The following is a 25585-nucleotide window of genomic DNA, read 5'->3' on the forward strand; positions in this document are numbered from 1 at the left end:
ATTATATTATTATTTTTTATGATTATTTATTAAATTATAATTTATGATTTCGTGTTTCAAGTTTTATCATATCCGGGATGTTTACTAGACTCTTGTTCGGACAGATTTCAGTGAGTTATTCCTAAAAATTACAGGCCTACAATAAAAAACTACATATTTCCATGCAAAAAAATGGTACCGCTTTCAGCACAGAAAATCGGAAATAATCATACCGCCAGGGAGGTTAAGGGGCATACCACCAATCCAAAAGGAATTGCACGATTCACAGCTCTTGGCAATTGAGATGAAAGAATTGAGTGATTTGGCATAGCACTCTTCGACTGCCATGAACATATCCAGGAAATATGTGAGGTGGGGTCTGGGTGAGCAACAAATGGGTGGAAAATGTAGAACCAAGATGTCAAACTTTTCTACCAAGTTCATATATAACATAACTAATTCCTGGCTAGCAACAGCACTAGTGGATCACAGTGTTGGCATGCAGACGTGTAGTTAATAAGACCATACTAAGTCTGCAGCCGAATGGTCAGCACCTCAACTCTGAGATCATGACCAGGTCAGAAGCATTTATTTGGAAGAAGCCTAGCTGGCCCAAAACAAAAGGCAGCAGATGAGCTATAGACAGAAGGAGCCTGGACAATATACTGTACGGTCTGAGTATGGAAAAGCTGAATGGGAATTATATTTTCTTTTAAATGAATCACAGATTCAACTAATCAGCTTTTTTGTAGCATGTTTTTCCAAGATATGATTCACCCAGGGCTGCTTTGAGAGAAAGCTGACCACATACAGCAATAAATTACTCAGCCCATCCTTACTCCTAAAGTGGCTTTTGTGTTCCACAAAATGAATCAGGACTTGGAGAAACTGATCCCAGGAGCCAATCAGGTGAATCAGCAGTGTAGCAGTTTTGATTAGTCATTATCCTCAGAGAAGATCTAATCCCATTGTTACTTATGTTACAGAGAAGAAGGGGCACCACTTTTACAGTACATCTTTCATATAAAATGAATGCATGACATTAACTACATATTAGGGCTCATGTACACTGCCGCTGATAAACTCACGTTTAGGAGCTGTTCAGCTTTTTTTTCAGCAGCCCCTGAACTCACCCTAATGTTCTCCTATGTATCCATGTACACATCTTCGTTTACAGTCATTTATAGGCATTTGAGTTTACAGTCTTTTTTTAACGCATAAAACTTGCGTTCAGCAGTCGATTTTATCAGTGTTTCAAACGCAAAACGCTTGCAAATCACGTTTATAAACGTTTGCAAATTTGTTTTAACTCTTCCAGTTCCCGATACTGTCCAGAGCCTTTTTTCATTATGAAAAACACATGCAAAGCGTTTTTAAGGTACTCAAATGGACAAAACACTGAACACAGGATGTTCCTACCAAGCTTGTCAGACCTCTCCCACCCTTGGAAACAAAAGATATGTTAATGACCATTCACACCTCATATTCCTCTTGAAGACCCCCTGCCAGGTGGCCTTAATGACTCCCTCCACCAGACACCTTCCCACCCTTGGAAACAAAAGAAATGTTAATGAGCAACTCACCCCTTATTATCTCAACACATACTGCTGTCTCTGCTTCTACTCTCTGTATTTCTCTGAAACAGTCTAAAATAGTTAATAATTTACCACTTTTCAGTGCATTCTGGGCATTTGGGAGGTGCTGCTGTACTTATCTTTAAAAAATGCTTCTAAACGCAAACGCACATAAACACGTTATGCAAATGCAGTTAAACAGACATTTTTTAAGCTATGTTTTCCAGCAGTCAGTTTCCATCGTTCAGAAGTGTCCCGTGCACATGGGGCCTTACAATTCACTTTTTGCTTTAGCTGTAGTACTTGTAATTTTTTCTAACAGTTCATGTTTTTTTAACAATTCATTTAAAATGGATCTTAAAAAAAACAAAGTAAAGTGTATCTTTTAACTTTTGCTTGAACTGTATTTATAAAATATGTATATAAATAATATAAAAAACAGTGTTCTAAAGATTAACAACACTTAAGAAATGATGAGCTTGCCACCACATGGAAAGGTTGCCCAGACTGGCGATGTATCAAAATTGGCAGAATTGCTGGTGCATTGGACATTATTTTTGTGGCTGTTGTGCACTCTTGTGTTCTGTTCAGCTTTAGTTAGTAATGGTTAATCAAACAGCAAAACTTACATCAGTTTATGCACATTGCATTCCTGGCCTTCGATAGCGAATTAAATCAATGGCTGTGTTAATGGAAAAATGCATCTTGTCTCTTTAGGCTTAGCATTAAGTGTTCTTGCATCTACCTCCATACCCAATTTGCAAGTTTCTTCATGTTTTTTAACAATTTTGTTTTGCACATGTTTAGATAAAGCTATCTACCAGATTTCAATTGGACCTTAAAGAAAATAATCATTCTTTTTTTTCCTCCCTGGACTTTTTGTCCCCTATGTGATATAAATAAAGTTTTAGTGAATATAAAAAAAGTAAAAAAAATAAAGTTACATCAAGCATCTTAACCCCCCCCCCCCCAAACAGATCTGAGCAGACCCAGTCCCCACATGCATGCACACAAGAACATAAATGCACCTGATAAACATGTTACATATTGCCTAACATGCTGGAGCAATATTTCTATAGCCAATATTCATGGTGAACTCTGAAATGATGACCTGTAGGGGTTTTTAAAGTATCACCTGTGGAAAATATAGAGTATCAAACTTTGTTGTTTTGCAGGCGAATGCAAATTTAAAGCTTGACATGTTTGATTTCTATTTACTCAACTCAAACTTATCTTTTATATTTTACCAAACAAGCACGTATATTGTGTTAAAAATAAAAAATTAATTGTAATGTATTTTTTACCAAAAGTGTGTGCTTGATAAACTGTTGCTCAAATATCGGGTGACCTAAAAATTTGAAACTGCTCTGAAAAATATTTTATTCTCCAGGGTCCCTGCTTTCACAAAATGGGCCTAAAATTATTTTTTATACATGTGTGCAAAAAATACAGAATCGGCTCTAGCAGCAAAATGGTTAAAGGTCCTCCCTTATGAGAGCAAGCAGGTGACACTTCCTGCGGCTGCAGGCTGTCACTGACAGGTAGATTCGCCACTGATAATCAAGGACCAATCAGAGTGGTTTCTGAACATGTGATTACTATGTCAGATGCCAGCTCTGACATAGTGATCTCTGGCAGGCTGACAAAAATGAAATCCTTCAACCTGCAGATGAATATTGCTGCCTTCATACTGCAATGATCATCTGAGGTGCAATCTATTAAAGTGTACCTGTCAGAATCAGTTTCACTGTTAAAAATGAATTTTAAAAAATGTAATACAAAATTGTAAAAAAATGTTTAAACATTTTTGAGTATTTGTTAGCCTTTAATAAATACAGTGTGTTTTATTATTGAAAAAAATTTTTATGAAAAAAATATTTGGGTATACAAATTAGTCATAGAGATGTTGATTAACTGATGAATTAACTGATGCATGCTGTTGTTGTTAAATTTGGCTGGGAGCTATCTAGACATCAATGGCCTCTGGTCACAAAAAGGTTAACATACACTGAGAATATTACTTACAACAAACTAATCTATTTTACATGTATATTTAAAAAAATAAAAATATTAATATTAAATGAAAAAGACTATACAAATCTCAGCCTTTTGGCTAAAATCAAGTGTAGTACCTACGTCCTCTGTCTGGGGACCATACAGTAAATACATTTTTAGAACAGGAAGATAGAAGAAGAGCATGCTCTGCCCACTCCACGCATAAACCTGATATTGCAAAACCAGTGAACCCCTCTCTTAAAAAAGAAAAACTATAAATTCTCAATTTGAATTTAACTTGTACAAAATATTAAAACAAGATTTTTTCTCTTTAAATTCTCTACTGTCTTTTTGACTGGTCTACAGAAGAGTTAAAGAAAAAAAATCAGAATACTTGGCAAGTGCACATTCATTGGATGATAAATCATTTATCAAAACATCTCTGTAAATTTAGAAATCTTCCTTACTTCAAAACTTTCTGCTCTACTTCAATTTGTGTTTTTGACACTTTTCTGGCTCACAATAATGATGCATTTGTAGAGTAACTTCAACAGCTAAATAAATTATTCTGTATTTTTATGGAAAATTCACACGATCAGCATATTGCTATTTCAGTACAGAAAAAAAAACCTAATAAATATTTTGTACTTGAATAAAATTAAGGATTCATTAATACACTATCTGAAATGATCAGACATGTAGTGCAGTACTTTGTGCTCAATGGAAAAAAAAATGTATAAATCGTATCGACTTTTAACCTTGAAAAGAAGAAACTCAGCTTTTAAATAAAAGAGCAGTTAAAGCACAAGATGAAATATTTTAGACTTTTTAAAACAAAATAGATAAAATATGTCTTCTCTGTTAACACTTTTTTTTATTATGCCATTTCTATTCATTATTTCTGTGCTAAATTAAATATAACATTAAAACAATAAATGAAACTTTAATTTAATTAAAAATGCATTATTATACATTTCATAAATGGGAAATGTATGTAAAAAAGACATAATGGAGTAGGTTGTCTTTTTTCCCTAAATTAATTTGTTTTGTATTGTTGTTTCTTACTGGCTCTCATTAAAATTTTAAAAACTGCTATTTTGATTGTCAAGATTTTGAAAGACAGCGAAGAAAACGTAACACTTAAGTTTCAATTGTGTCTTATTCATATTTAATGATTGCCATTTGTCATGTGTTTATTTCCACAATTATGCCTAAAATTGAGATGTTAGGCTTGGAATTATTTAAGGTCGGCTGTTTGGAAATGTTAATGCAGAAAGCTTTGAATAATAAAGTTAAATAAAAAGGAATATGTTAGTTTTGCACATAAGCTGAAAGGCAAAGTTTATTTAATTTAGGAAGAAGATTAGAACATTTGACATTCTAGCTGACTTTTTAAAATAAGTTTTAAACAAGTCCTAGTATATGTTACATATGTTATTGCTAGAACTACATGTACAAATAAAAGACCCAAATTAACCTATCCAGCACCTATGTCTACCAGACTTTGTTATTTTCCATAAGAGGGAAAGAGTAATATAATGTGGACCAGTGCCTTTTTCTATGAAAGGACATTTTGTCTTGGCAGACAGTTGGTATCGGCAAATAAGACAAAATAAAAAAAAACCCTCATATATAAACCCACCAGAGACCTAGAAAGGCAAAAGACCCTGTATTTTGAATAGCAATATTCCCTGCAGTGCAATCCTTCTTCTAATTCAACTGTGACCAATTCTTAATGGTTTTTAAAATATGAGAACCATTAATAATAGAGGATAATTTACACCAATAGCACCATAAGTGTTATTTATAAAATATAAAGTTCCTGGCACATGTATTATATTATTACTTCAATCTAAATAACTATACTAGTTGTAAGATCATCTAAAGAATAAATCCACCTAATTGTCATATTCAGGGCATGATGGTCTTATATATATCCCCTGGCTTATATATTATTTATAATATATATATTTGAATTATTCCAACTGCAAGATCTCCTTACCATCATTCCTAACCTTGTTCCACTGCACCAGAGAGTTTTAGGTGTTCTTGTCCACCTTTGCATCTTTCATTTCCTGCTATTGGCTGATAGGTGTACAGACCCAGGGACTCAAGCACAGATATCTCAATAATACAGTATAATTACTGAGTGATAAAAGTAATTTTCAGGTTGTTTAACTCTCCAGCATTTACAAAAAGAGAAATATCAGTTTAATTCAAGGAGTTATCCTAATACTTTGATATTGATATTTTGATCATGAAAATTGGCTGATAGGTTGAATGCACCTCTTTTGAAGACTCTAACTGTATTGCTGTTCAAGTTAAAAGAAGAAGTGTCACTCTTCTATTTTTCTTTGCTAATGCTGCTTCTACAACCTACTTAATGTAGCCTAAAGTGGTAGTAAACTGCCCAAACAAATCCCAAAATAATAGGCCCCCTGCAGGTTTAGATCATAATGTACTAGTATGCACAGAATTCTAGTACATTATGACAGACTTACCTGTACACGGAGCCCTCCAGTGCCACACTTTCATGGCGCCCTGGTGCCGCCATCTTCATCTGGTCTTCCTTCTGGGTTCACGGGCTCCGGCAGTATGAATGGCCAGAGCAGTGATAATGTCACTCCCACATATGCAGGCGGGAGCCCTCAGCTGCAGCAGGGAGCTCTGAAGGGTGCATCACCGGCATCACTGTCTGCATGCTGTGTGAATATCTCCTAAACTATTCAAGTTTAGGAGATAATCACTGTACCTACAGGTAAGCTTCATTATAGGCGTACCTGTACATACAACTTACAAAGTGGACATTGCTTCCACTTTAACATAAAATCCAAGAGTTCAACTAATATGACTTTTTTAATAGTCACAAGGGGTGGGTGGAGCTGGGAGCCTTGGGGCAGAGAACCTCCTACCGGAGTGCCTGGAGAACTTTATATGAAGAAGATGCGTTAGTCACATCTTTACAAAACTGAAATATCAGTACTGAGTAGACAAGCAACAATACTAAGGTAATGTCTTAGAACTATATATTATTGGGTATTTGCAATGAAGTTCCACTTACATTCAACACCTTTAACACAGAATTGTACTAAAAAGGAACAATTCAAAAAGTAAAAGTCAGCAGCTAGAAGTACTGTAGCTGCTGACTTTTAAAATACACATACCAGCCCAATAAATTCAGTGCTGTCTTCCTAGATCCCAAAATCATTACTGCTGGTTTCATTCCCATGCTGACATCTTGGATTTAAGAGCCAGCTTGGACTTTCTGATCACTCACAGCTGGTCATTTACATAGTTACATAGTTTGTCTGGCTGAAAAAAGACAAAAGTCCATCCAGTTCAACCATAGAAAAAAAAAGTTATAATCCTATACCCACAGTTGATCCAGAGGAAGGCAAAAAAACCCAGCAAAGCATAATCCAATTTGCTCCTGCTGGGAAAAAATTCCTTAATGTGCTTGTGCAAGATCTTCCAACTGGGGGATACTATCCTGAAGCCTTTTGTGATGTGTAATTTTTATCCCATGGGGCTGTGGGTAAAGGTAAGCATATGTCATTCTTGCCCAGCAGAGGAGTAAAGAAGTGGGAACAAGTACCTGTTAAATAAAGGTCCTTGCTACCCCCAAAAAATTAATGAGCAATCAAAATGTGCAACGATGGAGGGTTAGGATGATGGGATGTCTTAAATGTGACTGAAGGTCCGTTTTAAAGAAAATTTGCCTTCTCATAGGGAATGTATAGAAAGGTTATTTGTACCTGAACAATTCCCTGACAGATCTACCATTTGTCATGAATTCCCTAATTCCTTCTGAAATATAGCAGTAGACTTTCTGATGTGCGATTGTGCTTGGGAACTCCTGTTCTTTAGCCTCATAATATAGATGAGTAGCAAAGTGGCTTAGTGTTTAGCACTTCTGTCTTACCCCACTGGGGTCCTTGGTTTGAGTCTCTGTCAAGACACGATCTGCATTGAGCTTGCATGTTTTCCCCCTTTAAGTTTCCTTCAACAATCAAAAAACATGCTGATAGGTTTGTTGGTCCTAGTATGACATTTTTTGAGCACGTCCAAGGAGAATAGCAGTATAGAATTATTAACCTCTGACTGCTAGTCTCCTGAGATTTGGTGATATAACTGATGTGCTGCTCACTGTTCTTCTTGCTAGACAGGACGTTGTACTTGAGGACCTGCTGTGTAAGGATCTTTCTGCTTTCTCTCTTCTTCTGTTAAATTCATTCCTAAGGATCTGGGTTCTCTCCACCTGCCATGCTGCTTACCCAACAGTCATCTCGGGGAAAGCTTTGACATGAGTTTTGTCTCTTCCAAGATGGCCGAATCCACACTGAGATACAATGTGGAATGAAGTCAGTATTGGGGAGGTCATACTGATGACTAGGCCTTTGTCCTTCACTTTAGACATGTACGGTTTGTTTCATTCCGAATAGAAATTCAGACAAAATTTTTGTTATTAGGAGATTCAGATGTATCTGAGATTCCAAATTACAATAGTAATGAACTTAAATGAATCTGAAATAATCAAACTAAATTTTGTCCAGAATTCGAAAACTAAATTCAATTCAAAAACAAATTTGAAATATAAACATGTTGCTAAAAATAATCATGAATAATGGCATGTACCTAAAACAATAAGAAACCAATTTGTGTAAATTGACACAGCAAATCCAACAAAACCACAACAAACCAAAAAACATTTGTTATTGTACAAAAATGTGTATATCGCAACACCACAGGTTACACTAAAAGTCTATCAGGAGAAAGCCATTGAATGTCAAACTCCCAGGGATTCCTCTTCACTACTTAGATGTGAATTGCACAATCTAAGCACTAGTGGTGAAGAGGAATAATTGGGAGTTTAACATTCACTGGCTTTCTCCTGATGGACTTTTTGTGTAACCTGTGGTGTTGGGATATGCACATTTGTGGACTATAACAAATGTTTTTTGGTTTGTTGTGGTTTTGTTGGATTTGCTCTGTCAATGTACACAAATTGGTTTCTTATGGTTTTATGTACTTGTCCTTATTCATTATTATTTTTACATTAGAAATTTACACCTATTAGGGGCAGCTGTTCTTATTTTATTGATTGATATCACTTTCGTTGGAATAGGATCTGTCAAAAAAATTTATTCACAACAGATTTATCACATATGTTGTATATTTAAGTAGGAGCCACAATTAGTCTTTCTATAAATATATTGCTGACTATTGCTGATTTCATTCAAGGATGTGTAGTAAAGATGTGTATTAGTGTTAAAATATATAATATAATCATACAAAATTCAAATAAAAAAAAATAGAAATGAATAGAATAGAATAGCACATCACTGGATTTTATTCACAGCAGCAGGAGCCAATGGCCCCACTGTTTTCACGGAGTCCAGAGGAGAGAGTGAGCAGCACCGCTGCTCTTGGGCATAGTGCTGAATTGAGATCTTGCTCAGGTATACATTTAGGGGGGCTGGGGGCAAGGCCGTGGATAAGGGGGTACCACCAGTCCTCCTGTACAGGGCCCAGGCCAGTAGGGGGGCCCAGGCAGCTGGGTGAATTGGCACAGCAGGGGGGGGAAATACTGGAACCGATCCCCTGTATGGCTCTCTCTGCAACAGCTGAAAGCTGGCTTCTTCTCTGCTCCCTCCCGTTGGCTTTCCGCTTCTGCAGAGATTGAAATACAATTGCCCTAAACCCCCTCCTGACCGCACCCTTCACGCTTCCTGCACAGCGTACATTTTTCCCTTCAGTCCAGCCCCCCCTGTGTGCCCCGACCCCCACAGTGCAGTCGACTTCCCTCCTCTCCTATCGCCAGCTGCAAGCACACAATAGGATTCTTCAGGATGGAGAGTGAGGGAAGGGTCCAGTAAATATGCCACATTTACCATCCCATTCCTTTCCTGAATGAACACAATGAGTGGTCAGTACCAATCATTTTCTGTGTTTATTCAAAACTGAAGCGAAGTAAACTGGGGGGTTTTTTTTGTGGGAAGTCAGGGCCTGTCAGGTTGTCTGTATGGAGTCCTGTGGTTTCTAACAGCAGCCCTGGCTGGGTGAGCTACATAAAAAGGGTGTTTTTCCTTAATGTTGAGAATGCATTAAGGTAAAAAACGTGAAGACTTTAAAACCACTTTAAGCAGAATCTCCGTTGTTTATACCCTTATGCAGAAGACAGCATATTTTCCTGGGTATACTAAGACCACAGTTGGTTCACTTACTTAGAATTTGTACGATCTCTTGGAGCTGTGACTCATTCTATTCATATAGTTAGCATGATGCACTTGCAATGAATCAACTGAAGATGTTCACTATTTTTAAAACTTTTGAATTTATATACATTATCTGTTATATAATGCACAGCCACAAAGCATGAAGCTGTTCCTTCTTCCACAGCTCTGTACAAAGCAGGAAAAATTATAACATTTTAACATATAACATATAAGAGGCGCACAAATCTCAGTAACCTGTTCACACTATTGCGGTGCAGGAAACCATATGTGATTCAGATAGGAATCGCACTGCATTCCTGTTCAAATCACATGCGAATCTTTGCAGTGCAATTTGAGCCACTCATTTTGTAAGGCTCAAATAACACTGCAAATTGCATCACACCCACAGGAAAGGTGCATGCCCCTTTTTTTTTTTTTTGCACTGAAAGTTGATCATATGGGAGTTCACACCCATGCAATCCGATTCACTTCATCGCACTGTGTTCTGCAAACCTTTCTGGGGTCTCATTAACATAACATAGACACCTGCAGCGGTTTGCTTAAACGCAGTGCAATTTTGATGATCTGCAGGAAACGCACAGAATTTGCTGCAAATCCTGCACCGCAACAATGTGAACCAGCCCCCAAAGAGTTTATAATCTAAGCAGTAACACAACAGCAAGATTTAAGGGTCTATTTATAAAGCAGCTATCATAAAGAGGAATATAAAGAAGTGCTATGCATTACAAATGTGCATTGTGCTCTCCTTGCTTTGGAATCTTGAAGAAAATGGAGTGCAATGCACATTTGTAAACCGCACTGCAGAACCCAAACCACATCCTGTATTTTATGAATGGGACACAAAAAGCAGGGCGCAGGGTGGAATTAGACTAATAGTGGCCATACAGGCTTCGATAAAGGATTGATTTATTTTCCAATCGATCTCTTCCGATCAAAATATTCGAGCTATAGTCTACGACCCATTTGATGTATATGCCACACATGGGGAAGTGGAATTGTAGGCAATACATCGCATTTCTATTTCCTCCATGTAATCCCATAATCTGATTGATCAAAATATGATCATATTCATGAACACAGTATCTTCATGCTGCTGATCAATGCTAAATAATCAATCATTTTCCACCTTGACTGATAGACTCAGTTTGATAGAATCAGAATTGAGTCTAAATTGATCAGAAGTAAAGTTATGGCTATTTGATGCAGAAAAGACATGAAAGCATGTAAAGCCACCATAAGGTGTCCAGCAGAGAGTGGTCTACTCTTCATTATCATGTTTTTTCATAAAATACTGCTTTCATCTTTTTTTTCAACCTTTGTTTGCATTGCTGCCAGTCTCCTGCTGCCTCTTTTGGCCATCTCCTGTCTCTTGTTCCTTTGTCAACTGTACATCATTGTAGGTGGGCTTCTTGATAATGTCAACAATTGACCATACCTGTACAATGTATTTCGTAACAGCTAACTTTAGTCTCCATCGTGGACTCTTGTGACTGTGGGATGCAATAAGGAGAGCATTGTCACCCCATAATAGGAGGCGCCTGAACAAATACCCTCATAGTAGCATCTCCATTAAAGTAAATAACAAAAAATGCAGCACTAATAAAGTATCAACATAAAAGTCCAAAATAAAAGTCCAAATAATTCTCAAGTGAATGAGACAGGTTGCAAAAGAAGATTCTGGTGTCATATACCGTCACCAAAACACCCGAATAGATAAGCCCCTTACCGGACGTTCAGACCATATACTGGTCAATATACGCAGTAAATAAGAAATCACTGAAGCAGGTAATTTTCACTAGGAATCTTCCTTTAAGATGATGAATACTCCTCCTCTTTAAAGATCTTCAAAAGAGGAGGAGCATTCATCATCTTAAAGGAGGATTCCTAGCGAAAATTACATGCTTCAGTGATTTCTTATATATACTGCGTATATTGACCGGTATACGGTCTGAACGTCCAGTAAGGGGCTTATCTATTCCGGTGTTTTGGTGACGGTATATGACGCCAGAATCTTCTTTTGCAACCTGTCTCATTCACTTAAGAATTATTTGGACTTTTATTTTGGACTTTTATGTTGATACTTTATTAGTGCTGCATTTTTTGTTATTTACTTTTATATTTGCCTTTTGTATGCAAGCTGCTTTTCCTTATTCATTTGCATTCTTGAATTCAGATTGTAGTTATCTCCAAGCGCAGGTTTTTTGTGTTTTATATTCTTTTATCAAAAGCTGCAGATTTCAAGAGATTGAAAACAACTTTTGAAAGACATTAACATGTTGAAGCTCATATGCTATTTTGGTGACTGGGTTAAGATCTACTTTAACTGTATAATAATCCCACTACTTGTAAGTACATTGCAGCTGTAACATTCATATTTTGCTCACCTTTGAAAGCTCTTGAGTTATAAGGTTGCTCCTTTCCATGTCACCTCTAAACATCTGCTGAGTAAAGGTTGAGAGCAATCTGCTTGTAGTCCTGTTTAGGAAGAAAACATTTTATGAATTCTCCCCACTTCACTCCATTATGATCATGTCAGAAAGATTGCGTTGTGGTTTCACATTCACAAGTTCAGAACGCAGTTGGCTCCATAATTGGTTCTTTTCAAATTTCTAATCATTTTTTTGTACGATCAACTGAAAGTGACAAGCGTGACTTCTGGAACACTGATTTTAAACAATGATGGCACATGGGACCTTAACCAGTTGATGTAGTAACTGTTAATTGTTTGATGCCTAGATGTCTAAAATAATAAATAAAAATGAAACAAATTATTTATTTATTTAAAAAAGTAGTAAATAGAAACAAATTCAAATTTTTGAGGAACACACTCATGCCTACAAGAAAGATATGGCAATAATAGCAATATGGCTATCTTTTTTAAATATACTTCAAAAAAAGATAATGTATTTTTTCTATGTCATCGTCATTTGACAGCTCCACCATACTAGCTAGGCAGCCACGGGGGAAATTTGCATGCATTTAAATTCACCCTGCCATACAGAGACATCCCAAGCTGACAGACTATTTAACCAGGTGATAAGTTAATCTGTTCAACATTTGATTGATTTATGCCCTTTACCCAAGGTATAGTTAATGGAGATGATTCAAGTACAACGTCTAAAATTGTCCTTTTTTTTTTCTTTTACCGCAACTGTTTTCTAGATGGTAATTTACTGACTGTTTGTGAGTGAAAAACAATATCAAGGCAGCCAACCCACTGATAAAGAACATGGCAAAAAAGTAAAAGGAAAATACATTGCATATTCAGAACCCTAAAAAGACAACTCTATCAAAAAACAGTATATTTTAAAACAAGGAACTTCTGAAAGAACCAAAATTAATGATCATGTTCACCTCATTTTCCTGCACACGGGGAGAATTTAAAGTATATGTCCAGCCATAGAGAGCAGAGAAAGATTAGTAACCCTGTCAATTTTTATTGTTTAATAGGGATAAAAAGATTGAATTCAATTGATGTGCGGGAAATAAAAAAGGTCAAAAGACTAAAAAAGTGATAACAAATACTATTAAGATAATGCCTCCCTGACTATAATCTCTCCTCCACTATTATGGAAAGGAGTGCAAAGCATACACATACAGAAAAAGTTATATTTTATCAGGTATAGAAACATTTATAGCAAAGTCTATATGGTAACAAAAAACAGAAATCCTGAACAGGGATTTGGTAAGCATTTATTCCCTGTGGTGGTCAGTCAAGAATCTGTGTAATTGAGATCATATATGATTCATTGAACATACCCAGAAAGAAGGCATATAAAGATTTTGAGCCAAAAAAATCCATAAATATACTGTAAATTCATAAACAATGTTTCCCTATATATACCCATCCTGTAAAGTGAAAGCTGCATGATTCCATTCTTTCAAAAATGTACCCTGCTTCAAGCTTTCATTCTTGTCTGGGTTCCTGGATAAAACCTTTCTATCTGTCCTAGTGACCATGGTCACCCACACAGAAAATAATGAGTAATCCAAAATGTTAGATTTAGAGTTGCCAGCACATCAGGAGGTAAGGGTAAATCTTCTAATGGAAAACTACCCTAGAGAGGAATTCCTTTCACTTTGCATATTTTTCTCATTTCCTGGTGCATCTCCACATAGGTAGTGAAGGTACATCTCCCCAAAAGAAGAGAGAAAGCAAAGAAAACACAGACGGGGTTTAACCATTCCCTACATTATCCTAAATAAAAGTTGTGGCTATACAGTATGTACACTTAAATTACGATTCCAGCCAAATCTTTTTTTATAGTTTTGTATAATGTAAGGAAAGGTAAGAACTAAGGAACTACAGGCTTGTAGGCAGGGGGTTAATCTCCTGCATTTGTAGTTCCACCCCTGAGAATCTAAATGGGGGCTGGACCTCATTACTGTATATATTCAAGCTGTGGTGAAGACAAATGTTAAGTAACAGTATGGTGCAGCTGATATGTGAGGTTTAAGGGACTTAGAGAACCCTCTGGGGTAGGCCCTGAAATATGTTTGGAGCAGGGGACCCAGCTGAGAACTTGTACTAGAACTACTATTGGGAACCTTACGCAGAAAATCCAAGAAGTACCCACTTCAGTTAACAATAAGAATTGCTAGAGCTTGTGGAAAGAGAACTGGAAACAAAGTTATCATTGTGCAATGTTGTTGAACCCTTTTCAGCATTTCAGTAAAGCATCTAAAAACTTTACCAGTATGGACAATCGTTTATTTCAAGAAATCTCTAAAGTGTACCAGGAAGTGGGTCTCAGGCCAGAAGTGTGTGAGTAGCCAAGATAGCAAAATTTCTCAATGTTTCAGGCAGGGGCGGACTGACAACTCATGGTACCCCCGGGCAATAGGGGATCATGGGGCCCCTGTGTCCTCACCCAAACCCAAAAAAAGCCTATGAGAAAGCAAAGTAAAGGTACCAGGGGCATCTCATGGGGCCCCCTACTGAGCCCGGGACCTCGGGCAGTGCCTGAGTGCTCAAATGGTCGGTCTGCCCCTGGCTTCAGGTGATTGTACCCATCACATTCCTGTTTTTCTTTCAGGAATTGCCTCCCCTTTGATATGCTTTATTTTTGCCCTCTGCAGCCAAAAAAAGTGAAGTAAAAGTTAGAACATGAAGATGGAGAGGGGGCAAGTTAATTTAACCTGTTGCATTGCTCTCTACAGGCAAAGTAAACATTTACTTTATCCTAACTGTTGACCCTAAACCAATATATAACTTTTGGAACTTTGAGAAATCTCAATCCTTCCTTATTCAGATTTGCCCCCCCATTGAACACCTGAACAGTTCTCTTTATCCTCTGCAGGTGGGCGGAATCTTGAATCCTGTCCTCTTTAGCATTGTCCTGTGAGTCTAGGGTGGGCTCTTGATACCCCCGGGGTCACAAGAGGTGGGGTGAGTGTGCGTGGGCATCACTTTGTCACTGCATTGGTGAGTCTGTTGGGAACAGTGCCAGAGAAATGTGGGCACTGCTTTCAAAGCAGCTTTTATCTTTCTATATATGCTGGGGACTTTTATATATAATATTATATATAAAAGTCTCCAGTATATATATATATATATATATATATATACTATATTGCCAAAACTGTGATTCAGGTGTTCCAATCACCTCCATGGCCACAGGTGTGTAAAATCAAGCACCTAGGCATGCAAACTGCTTCTACAAACATTTCTGAAAGAATGGGTCGCACTGAGGAGCTCAATGAATTCAAACGTGGTACCGTGATAGGTTGCCACCCATGCAATAAGTCCATCCCTGAAATTTTCTTGCTACTGAATATTCCACGGTCAACTGTTAGTGATATTATAACAAAGTGGAAGCAACTGGGAACAACAGCAACTCAGCCACCAAGTGGTAGGCCACGTAAAATGACAGAGCGGGGTCAGCGTATGCTGAAGCGCACAGTGCGCAGAAGTCCCCAACTGTCTGCAGAGTCAATAGTTACAGACCTCCAAACTTTGTGTGGCCTTCACATTAGCACAACAACAGTGCGTAGAAAGCCTCATGGAATGGGTTTCCATAGCCGAGCAGCTGCATCCAAACTTTACATCACCAAGTGCAATGCAAAGCCTCAGATGCAGTGGTGTAAAGCACGCTGCCACTGGACTCTAGAGCAGTGGAGACATGTTCTCTGGAGTGACGAGTCATGCTTCTCTGTCTGGCAATCCGATGGACGTGTCTGGGTTTGGCATTTGCCAGGAGAACGGTACTTGCCTGACTGCATTGTGCCAAGTGTAAAGTTTGGTGGAGGGGGGATTATGGTGTGGGGTTGTTTTTCAGGGGTTGGCTTAGCCCCCCAGTTCCAATGAAGGGAACTCTTAAGGCATCAGCATACCAAGACATTTTGGACAATTTCATGCTCCCAACTTTGTTGGAACAGCTTGGGGATGGCCCTTTCCTGTTCCAACATGACTGCGCACCAATGCACAAAGCAAGGTCCATAAAGACATGTATGAGCGAGTTTGGGGTAGGAGAACTTGACTGGCCTGCACAGTGTCCTGACCTCAACCCAATAGAGCACCTTTGGGATGAATTAGAGTGAAGACTGCAAGCCAGGACTTCTTTTCCGATATCAGTTCCTGACCTCACAAATGTGCTTCTGGAAGAATGGTCAAACATTCCCATAGACACACTCCTAATTCTTGTGGACAGCCTTGCCAGAAGAGATGAAGCTGTTATAGCTGCAAAGGGTGGGCCAACTAAATATTGATCCCTACGGACTACGAATGGGATGCCATTAAAATTCATGTGCGTGTAAAGGCAGGCATCCCAATACTTTTGGCAATACAGCGTATATATACATATATATAATTTTTTGCTCATTTGGGCATTAACGATTAAACTAGTAACCCCAGAAAAAAAAACTTGTGCTTTAACACTTAACCCCTCTGCAGAAAAAACTGTTAGCAAAACAAACCGGCTGATATGCACCATGCTTAGTGTACTCCTTATACAATGACACTGGCAGGTCTCAGCTTTGCAAAGGGGGCAGTGCATGCTATAAATTCTGCAGGGTGCCCAAACTTTTGCAGACGCCATTTTTTTGTTTTCTGTTATTTTGAAAGTGTAAATGATGGAAATAAAATCTAACTTTTGTTGACATATTATAAGAATGTCTAATCTGTAATTTGATGCCTTTTGGAGATTTTTCCATCTCTCCTTGGCTTCTTTATGCACATTAATACACATTTTTAGCTGGGGTGCCCAAACCTTTGATCCCCACTGTACATCCCAACAGTGAGCGCCATTGTTTTACCAACACCAAGTAAAACCAATGATCCATGTCTTTTACCAGTTGCTATTCTGTGGTTGCCGTAAACACAAGCAATCACACTTGGGGAAAAGTTTGTTTTGTTAAAAGCAACTTAGAGTATTCAGTTGCTACTTAGAGAAACAATGCATTACAAAACGTGGCCTATGACCTGCCATTTCAAAAATATTAGGAGGACCTTGGCAAATGACCAGAATCTCAAGGCAATTTTGGAAAGTGTTGGAGGAGGATTATTTAAAGTCGTTAAAAGGGGGCTTTCCTTTAAAATATCTTGACGTTATTAAAGAACAGTAAAATGTTTCTATGGAAAAAAAGTATCTATCACTTTATTAATATAGATACATTGTATTTCATTAACTAGAGATCTTTATCTTCTGCACCTATGTAATCTGTAGAAGACGGCATCATACATGTGCTTTCCCACAGGGAAAAAAAGCGTAAATACTTCAAGGCACAACCTCGTTCATCTTTCTTGTTTCTGAGGAGTGTGCGGAGAACTGAAATAAAAAAAATAATCAAGGTTGTAAATGCAATATCTATGGCATTAGCTCCTAAGGCCATCTAAATTAGATTTCTAATCTTCAGACAGTGTTGTATGTTTTCCAACAAGCAAATGTAAGCCATGCAGAAAATAGACTGAGGCTTGAGGAAATAAGAAAAAAAAAGAAACACACAGTTCCTGAACATTATGAGCCTAACAATTCGAAGTGTCTGAAAGAATCACTATCTGTGTTTCTTATAGCAACCATATTCCCATTATATGAAAAACTTGAAAACCTGCTGTGTCAGCAATTGTGTAACATGGACCCCATTATTTGTTTTTCCAGATGAACTGTTGCTCCACAATGTGTTGATCACTTGGTTTCAGAGGAGTAGTATGGGGGATAATTCAGCACCATGCTTACCATATCCAGTTCTCCATGTACTCCATGTCTAACTCACCACTAGGGGCGGACTGACAACTCATGGGGCCCCCGGGCAATAGGGGATCATGGGGCCCCTGTGTCCTTGCTCAAACTCAAAAAAGCCTATGAAAAAGGTACCAGGGGCATCTCATGGGGCCCCCTACTGACCCCGGGCCCTCGGGCAGTGCCCGAGTTTCCAAATGGTCAGTCCGCCCCTGGTCACCACTCCCTGAGGCAAGATATCTCATACAGTAGCTAGTGAGATATCAAAGCTCTAAAATGGGGGATATTTACAGGGCCCCTAAAAGGGCAGAGCCCTGTGACATCATCACGCCAAAATCGGAAGTAAGCCATCTTTATACATATCAGAGAAGCTGTTCTGATCCTTAAGGGGGCAATGTAAGAAAATGATAAGAGGCGATGCATCTTTGTGCACTGGATCTAAATGCACCTATTTTGTGAGTGGTTTTTATTAATTTTAAAGGTTGGTTTTGATTGAAATACTACACTGTGATAGGCTGTTCTTTTCTTCCTAGATGAATGGTGCTGAAGCGGATTTGGCAGGATGATTACAGACCAGTTGTTAATAAATGTGGTAGATTTCTGGAGTGAATACCTACCATTGTTAATAGGCGTATTCACCATACTTTTGTGTAGGTCAAATATTGCGGTAAGTGGTTGGAGCTAAAGGTGGTGGTGCACACTGGTGACACACTTTGGATTTACTATATTTGCACACTTGGAAGGAAGAAAACATTTGGATGAAATTTGAACACATGTTTTTTGTACTTTATTCATTATTTATGCACTTGTTGTGACACTGGAAAAGAGAATACATGTTATGATGTAAGTTTTTACAAGTTTATTTTTACAAGTTTTTTGATATTTTGTTTATACACACTCACAAAAATGTTTTATGTGATTTATTATACTAGTTATATGTTGTGCAGCACTTTTTGACATAATAAGCTACAGTGTTTCTCTTTAGAGCTGATTCACATATATGCGGTCCGGATTGAAGCTCAGGTTTCATAGCTAATTGATACAGTATTTGTTCACAGGTTCATGTCAGGTTTACATCAGGTTCAGGACAGGATTAGCTCAGGATCTTATCCTGTTCACACGTATGCGGTTTAGAAACAGTTCCCATAGAAGTCAATAGCCTGTAGTCCACACTGAACTGCACTGCTCAGAAATCGGGCATGACTCTTTTTAAAACTGCACTGAATCTGCACTGCCAGTGAATCGGACATATGTGAACAGGCACCATAGGAAGTGATGTTTTTTAACATATCATGTGGATTGGATCCGGTTCAAACGCATCCTATCAGCATATATGTGAACAGGCACTTAATGAGTGTAGCATGATGGCTGGAGCATGATAATCTCCTCATCGGTATACAGGGGAAGCAGTGTCCTCAGTCATGTAGGCGGGGCAAAACACAACAGAGGGCGTGGCTGGAGTGACGGCTGAGGCCATCTTCACATAGGACTTCACGAGCGGTTAGAGCAGCGTCCTTCCTCACATCACGGACACTTAATGAGACACTGACCGGGAAGAAATATGCATCCAGTGAAGTCATAAGTCCTAATCTGAGTCACAGGAGGTTATTTACAAAAAGAGTGCTTTCCTGTTCCTGAAAATGCTATCTGACTGGCTGTCCTTTGCTTATGTCTTTGAGACACTAACCTGTAGCAAGTATGCAGATCTGGAAAATCACAGCAAAGTCAGGACATTTTGGGGGAGATTTACTCAAACTGGAGAGTGCAAAATCTGGTGCAGCTCTACATAGAAACCAATCAACTTCCAGATTTTATTGGCAAAACTCAATTGAACAAGCTGAACTTAAAGTGGAGCTCCACCCAAAGGGGGAAGTTCCACTGTAAGCCTTTGTCTCCTGCTCCCCATTAAGGATTGGCACCTTTGGGGAGCAGTTACCTGAATTTGACAGGTACCTGCTCCCACTTCCGCTGCGATCGCCTAGGCCACAGGTGTCAAACACAAGGCCTGAAGGCCAAATCCTGCCCTCCAGGCCATTTCATGTGGCCCTTGCACCTCTCCTGCAGGTAGCCCCTTGTCTCAGCAGTCAGCAGCAGAGAGGAGAACTCCTCTGTCAAATCCTGCACCTCTCAGTGTAGCTGCAGTACCCCTCATCTCTGCCTCCCCTGGTCTTAGCATTCAGCAGACTCTGGTAACTAACTCCACACTTCCTCATGTCCTCCTCCAGACCCTGTACTTTCTGCTTTCCAGCTCTGCCCCCAAAGGTGGGCAGAGCTGGAAAGTCTGGACCCAGATCAGGGGCGGACTGACAACTCATGGGGCCCCGGGCAATAGGGGATCATGGGGCCCCTGTGTCCTTGCCCAAAGTCAAAAAAGCCTATGAAAAATGTACCAGGGGCATCTCATGGGACCCCTTACTGACCCCGGGCTCTCGGGCAGTGCCGAGTTTCCAAATGGTAAGTCTGCCCCTGTGCACGATGATGTTAGGGAGGGTCTGGGATTCTTGACATCTAGAAGGTGGGGTGCTCTGGACATCTAGTCTTACAGATATAACCGGTCCTTTGAGGGCAACCATAATACTGATATGGCCAGTGATGAAATGTAGTTTGACACCCCTGGCCTAGGCAACCGGAAGCGGAAGTTGTCCTCCCCCCTCTCTTCCCGTAGTCTTCTAGGACAGGTGACATGTCCCAGAAGACTACAGGGTCATTCACAAAGCGCAGTGCTGCTCCCCGGTGCTGGGAAGAGAAGACGGCCAGTGAAACCAGTGGTGGGCTGAGGGACAGGTAAGTGTCTGTATTTTAAAAGTCAACAGTTACAGTTTTTGTAGCTGGTGACATTTTTTTTTTCAACTGGAACTTCGCTTTAAGCCCTGTGCACACAATGAGAATATTGTCGAATGATAGTCCATTTCGTTTTTTTATTTTTGCATGCTAGTCTCATATCGAAAGTGAAGAGGTTTCTAAAGTTACAAAAATTCTTGTACGACAGAATAAAAATTTGAAAGTGATGTAATGTATTGTATTGTATTGTATTTTCGAATGAAAACTGTATTGATTAAATGAAAATCGTATGATCTGGTATGGCACAAGAAACATTTTTCTGCTTGTTCCTTTAAATAATTTCAAACGAAAGCTGTGTACTAACGATCACATTATCATACGACTAAAATTTTCAGGTTAACAATGGCTGCCCTCTGTATGCATCTCAAAGTTTAATTGTCTTTTTTAACCATAGTTTACCTTTAAACATGAGCTTACACAAAACCAAAGGCGGCAGGTTTGCCCAGCTTGGCACAATTCATTCTCTCCTCTTTTGCTGGAACAGAGTGTCTTCAATATTGTGTTACAAAACTAGAGAACAATTTTAAATAAAAACAGCAATTCATAACCTTGGTGTCAAGGAAATAATGGTTCTAGAAGGAGTTTTTGCCTTCAAAGAGTTATTGCTGGGGGAATATAGCTAGACTCTGAAATCTGAATTACGAATGAAAGGTTTCCATAAATACAGACGGTCTCACAGTAAGCATTAACCTGATCAGGGCAGGAACACAATTCTATGTGCAGATTCAATGTGGCTGCTTTAGAAGACGTTAGCTACATCTGTAGAATAGGAAAAATACTATATATATTTTTTTAGAATCTTTCCTCTTTTAGTAAATGCATTAAACCAACTATGTCAGCATAAAAAAATTCACATGCAAACAAAGACCCTGTGCTGTGGTTCTTTTACAGATGTAGTAGCTGGTGGGGAGGGAGGTGGCGCATAGGAGGGTATCAGGAAAAGTTTGGACTCCCGACCTGCCAGAAGTAAAAAGGGTCTTCTTTCTAAAGGCTATGTTTTATAAATTCTTTTTTCAGGCAACAGAGTTAAAGTGATTCTAAAGGTTTGGCCTTTAAAAAAAAACAAAAAAAAATTACAAACAAGTCATATTCACTTGTTCTATGGACCCTGCATTCACTATATCCAGTCTTCCACAGTACACAGAACATGGCAATGCAATTATTTTAGTAAATATCAACCACTAACTACCTTTTCTCATCAGCAGTATATAGCAGTCTCAGTGTCTGGCTAAGCACTGGTTAAAACTTTTAGGAGGAGATTTCATTCTGCTCTGACTGTCCTATGAGGCTGCATAACCCCTGACCTTCTGCCTGGACTGTCTTGATAGGCCCTGTGCTGACCACATGTACCCTCCCACAGAAAAATAAACTCTCTGGCCATACACACTAAACTGAGCATGTGCAGAGTGACTCCTAGAGCCCTTTTCCAATGAGACTGTAATAGTAAGTGACCGGAGCTTACCATTACAGTCTCATTGGGAAAGGGATCCGTAGGAGATTGTCTGAACACTATTATAATGCTGGTTGGCCCTTGTGGTCATTGCAAGGAGGTGAGGGGACACTCAGACCATTTTGGGATTTTTGGCACGTATGACACATTCACGTGTATGAAGATTTTTTCACCTATGTGCATAAAGTGGACTGATTCATCACTCCTTAGTCACGGATTAAGTGTGGGTCACCTTGGCACCAGTGATTGTTATATGCTATAATTACATTCATTGAGGGGGATTTATACCCACTTATGGTAATAATGCTATGTAATGCTGTGATTATTTTATTGCATTCATTTTCCGTTTCTATTTACTGCTAGCGGTATAGAATATAGTATTAGCACTGCACCATATATATATATTTTTGCTTTGTGAATGTCATTCATTGGTACATAGTGGGTGCTAGCAGCTTCTCATTGATTAGTGCAATCTAAGCGCAGGGGCTTGTTTACATTTTTATGATTGGCTCTCACAATCATTACTAGAGGCTAGGAGCTGTCTTTGACAGCTTGGTCTTTGTACAGGGAGCTCACAGTAAGCGGGCCATCAACACAGAAACCTCTGCTGCCCATGGATGCATATGTGTGGTGTGCAGGCATTAAATCCCACCCTCTTTACCTTCACACTTATGTGGACAGCAAGAAGTTAATAATAAATAAGAAAGGAAAATACTGTATATACAAATCCACTACGTATTCCCTTTCATTGAGGCTCCATTCACACTTGTGTGACTTGTCATGTGACATTGGACACATAAAGCCACATGACAAGTCACAACCCGTGCGTTCCAATAGAATACATTCCATTCTATGCAACCTAAAGTCGCAATGACTTTAAAAAGGATCCTGTGCTATTTTATATGACTTTTATGCTGCTTGAGTGCCTTAGGCTGCAATGTAAACTCTCAAAAGTTGCATGAAAGTCACATCTCATTGTTATTAATGCACCAGTTGTGCAACAGTCAAAGCCAAAGTCAACAGCCAAAGTCACATCCAAGTCGCACCCATCCAATTTGGCGTCAAAGTTGCGCCAAAGTTGCATCAAAGTCACAATGTAAAGTTGCAATGGAAATCGCATGACATTGGAGTCGCACAAGCATTAATGGAGCCTGAAAGAGCTAGTTTTCTATGAAACAACATTTACTCTGTATGTAGGTATTGTACTTCTGACAAGATTGTGTGATCAAAACCATTTGTTAGTATCTGTATGGGACAGGGGCAGACTGACCATTTTGAAACTCGGGCACTGCCCGAGGGCCTGGGGTCAGTAGGGGGCCCCATGAGATGCCCCTGGTACCTTTTTCATAGGCTTTTTTGAGTTTGGGCAAGGACACAGGGGCCCCATGATCCCCTATTGCCCAGGGGCCCCATGAGTTGTCAGTCCACCCCTGGTATGGGACTTTTCCTCCACTCTGTGATGTCACAACTGATGTCATCAAGAGGGCAGGCACAGGCACAAATGTTTTCATGGTCTAAGGTCCGAAGCTGCAAATTATTTGCACTCCAAGCCATAGAAAAGTAAGTGAATTAGTTTGTTGGGTATATAGTATATGTTTCAATGTTACGTTTAGTTTTTTTCCACTAGATTGGAGCATATCTCTCATTAGTCCTCTTGTCTTATGGTATATATTAGATATGCTGTATACACAGAAACAACTCTTAAAACAAAACAAGAGAAAAAAGAAGATTCTAAAACCTTACTCAGTTTTTCCTAGTTTACCCGATCTTCTACTTCATGCGAAACCCTTGAAATAAAATCCCTTGAGCTATCCCTTCATAGACACCAAACATCAATAGAAGGCAGAAGTAGAACATCCGGGGAGCTTTCTGAAATGAATTGGATCCTTGTCTATCTTTATATTCAGCTGGGCATTCACAAGAGTCTGATGAAAAATGTTACCATTTTCTGAACATTCCACACAAATCATTTCCTCTTTTCAACCTTCCAGTAAAATATTGTAAGCAGATTTCTTTTTTTATCGGTGTGGTAAATTCTGCTTTAAAAAAAAAACAGCAAAACTTTTAATTTATCAGAAAAAAAGGTTTATTTCACAACATAACAAAGTAGGCACACATGGGTCCTAGTCTGTATGAACTGTTTCTCTACGGTCTGATAGTTTGTGTTCCCTAAATGAATATTCCTGTTGTAACTAAAGATTTAAACTTGAAATGGATACAAGGAGTACAGCTTACCTTATGGATCCAGGTATTGCTGCAGATGAGGGGACCTCCATCCGTACTGTAGTAAATATGGTGATCTGAGAACCTTTACGTGTGATGTAGGGGAAGAATTCCCAAACACACCCACTAGCTTCTAGTTATGTCTTACATACTAAAAATCTAATGTAAGTCCTAAAAGACTAGTGGAGATTCAGATTTAAAGTCGTGCTGGAGGTTTTAATAAGATAGTTGATAGAAGAAGAGGGGCGGGGGTTAGATACAAAGCAAATACTTTAGAAAATACACTTTTTTAGCATGCTGCAAGTGGGCTAACTGTCAAGTTGTTAAACCTTAACTCCAGGTATGATTTTATTGTACAGGTACATCAGTCCAGCTTGGCACAAAATAAGTAGGAACAGGATGCCAGGGATGGGTATCTGGTGGGCAGGTATGTTTCCCCGTTATTTGGGTTAGGGTCCCTTTTCAGTGTGACAACAAGAGCTCGTGGATTCTCACCCATGTGAGGTGAGAGGTTCCAGGGTGATGTAGTAATAAGGGGAAAACTGAATTTTCCCAGGAATGTTAAAGTGATTGTAAAGGCAGATTTTTTTTAAATAGCAAGTATACCTGTTCTGTGTAATTAGCACAGAGCAATCCCAATCCTCCTCTGCTTTGGTCCTTCGCCAGTGCTCCTGGCCCTTCCCTTCTGTCAAGTGCCCCCATAGCTAGTAGCTTGCTATGGAGGCACCCGAGCATGCTCACTCCCAAGCTGCTGCTCTGTGTGTCCATTCACACAGACATGACTCGGCCCCATCCCCTGCTCTTTCTTCATTGGCTTATTGGCTGTGATTGACAGTAGCTGGAGTCAAGGGCTCCCGCTTCTATCTCAGCCAATGAGGAGGGAGAGACCCAGGACAGCCAAGGCTCTCGTGCACATTGCTGGATCAAGATGGGGCTCAGGTAGGTATTGGGGGGTGGGGGTTGCTGCTGCACGCATAAGGTTTTTTTTACCTTCATGCATAGAATGCATGAAACTAAAAAACCCTTGAGCCTATACAACCAATTTATGTCCTGGAAGTGACCCAGAATTTAGGGGATTGGAGAGATTTTGGGTGGGAAAGAGCCTCCAAC

At 39.1% G+C, this 25585-nt stretch overlaps 1 pseudogene; it reads left to right on the forward strand.

Annotated features, from left to right (window-relative positions):
* Nucleotides 1-3645: 3645 nt before the first annotated feature.
* LOC149474240 (U2 spliceosomal RNA) lies at nucleotides 3646-3804 on the forward strand (annotated as a pseudogene).
* The last annotated feature ends 21781 nt before the right edge of the window (nucleotides 3805-25585 follow it).

The sequence above is a fragment of the Staurois parvus genome, unplaced genomic scaffold, assembly GCF_062004578.1.
Source record: "Staurois parvus isolate SC_StPar_1 unplaced genomic scaffold, SC_StPar_1.0 ptg000009l, whole genome shotgun sequence".
NCBI classification, from domain to species: domain Eukaryota; kingdom Metazoa; phylum Chordata; class Amphibia; order Anura; family Ranidae; genus Staurois; species Staurois parvus.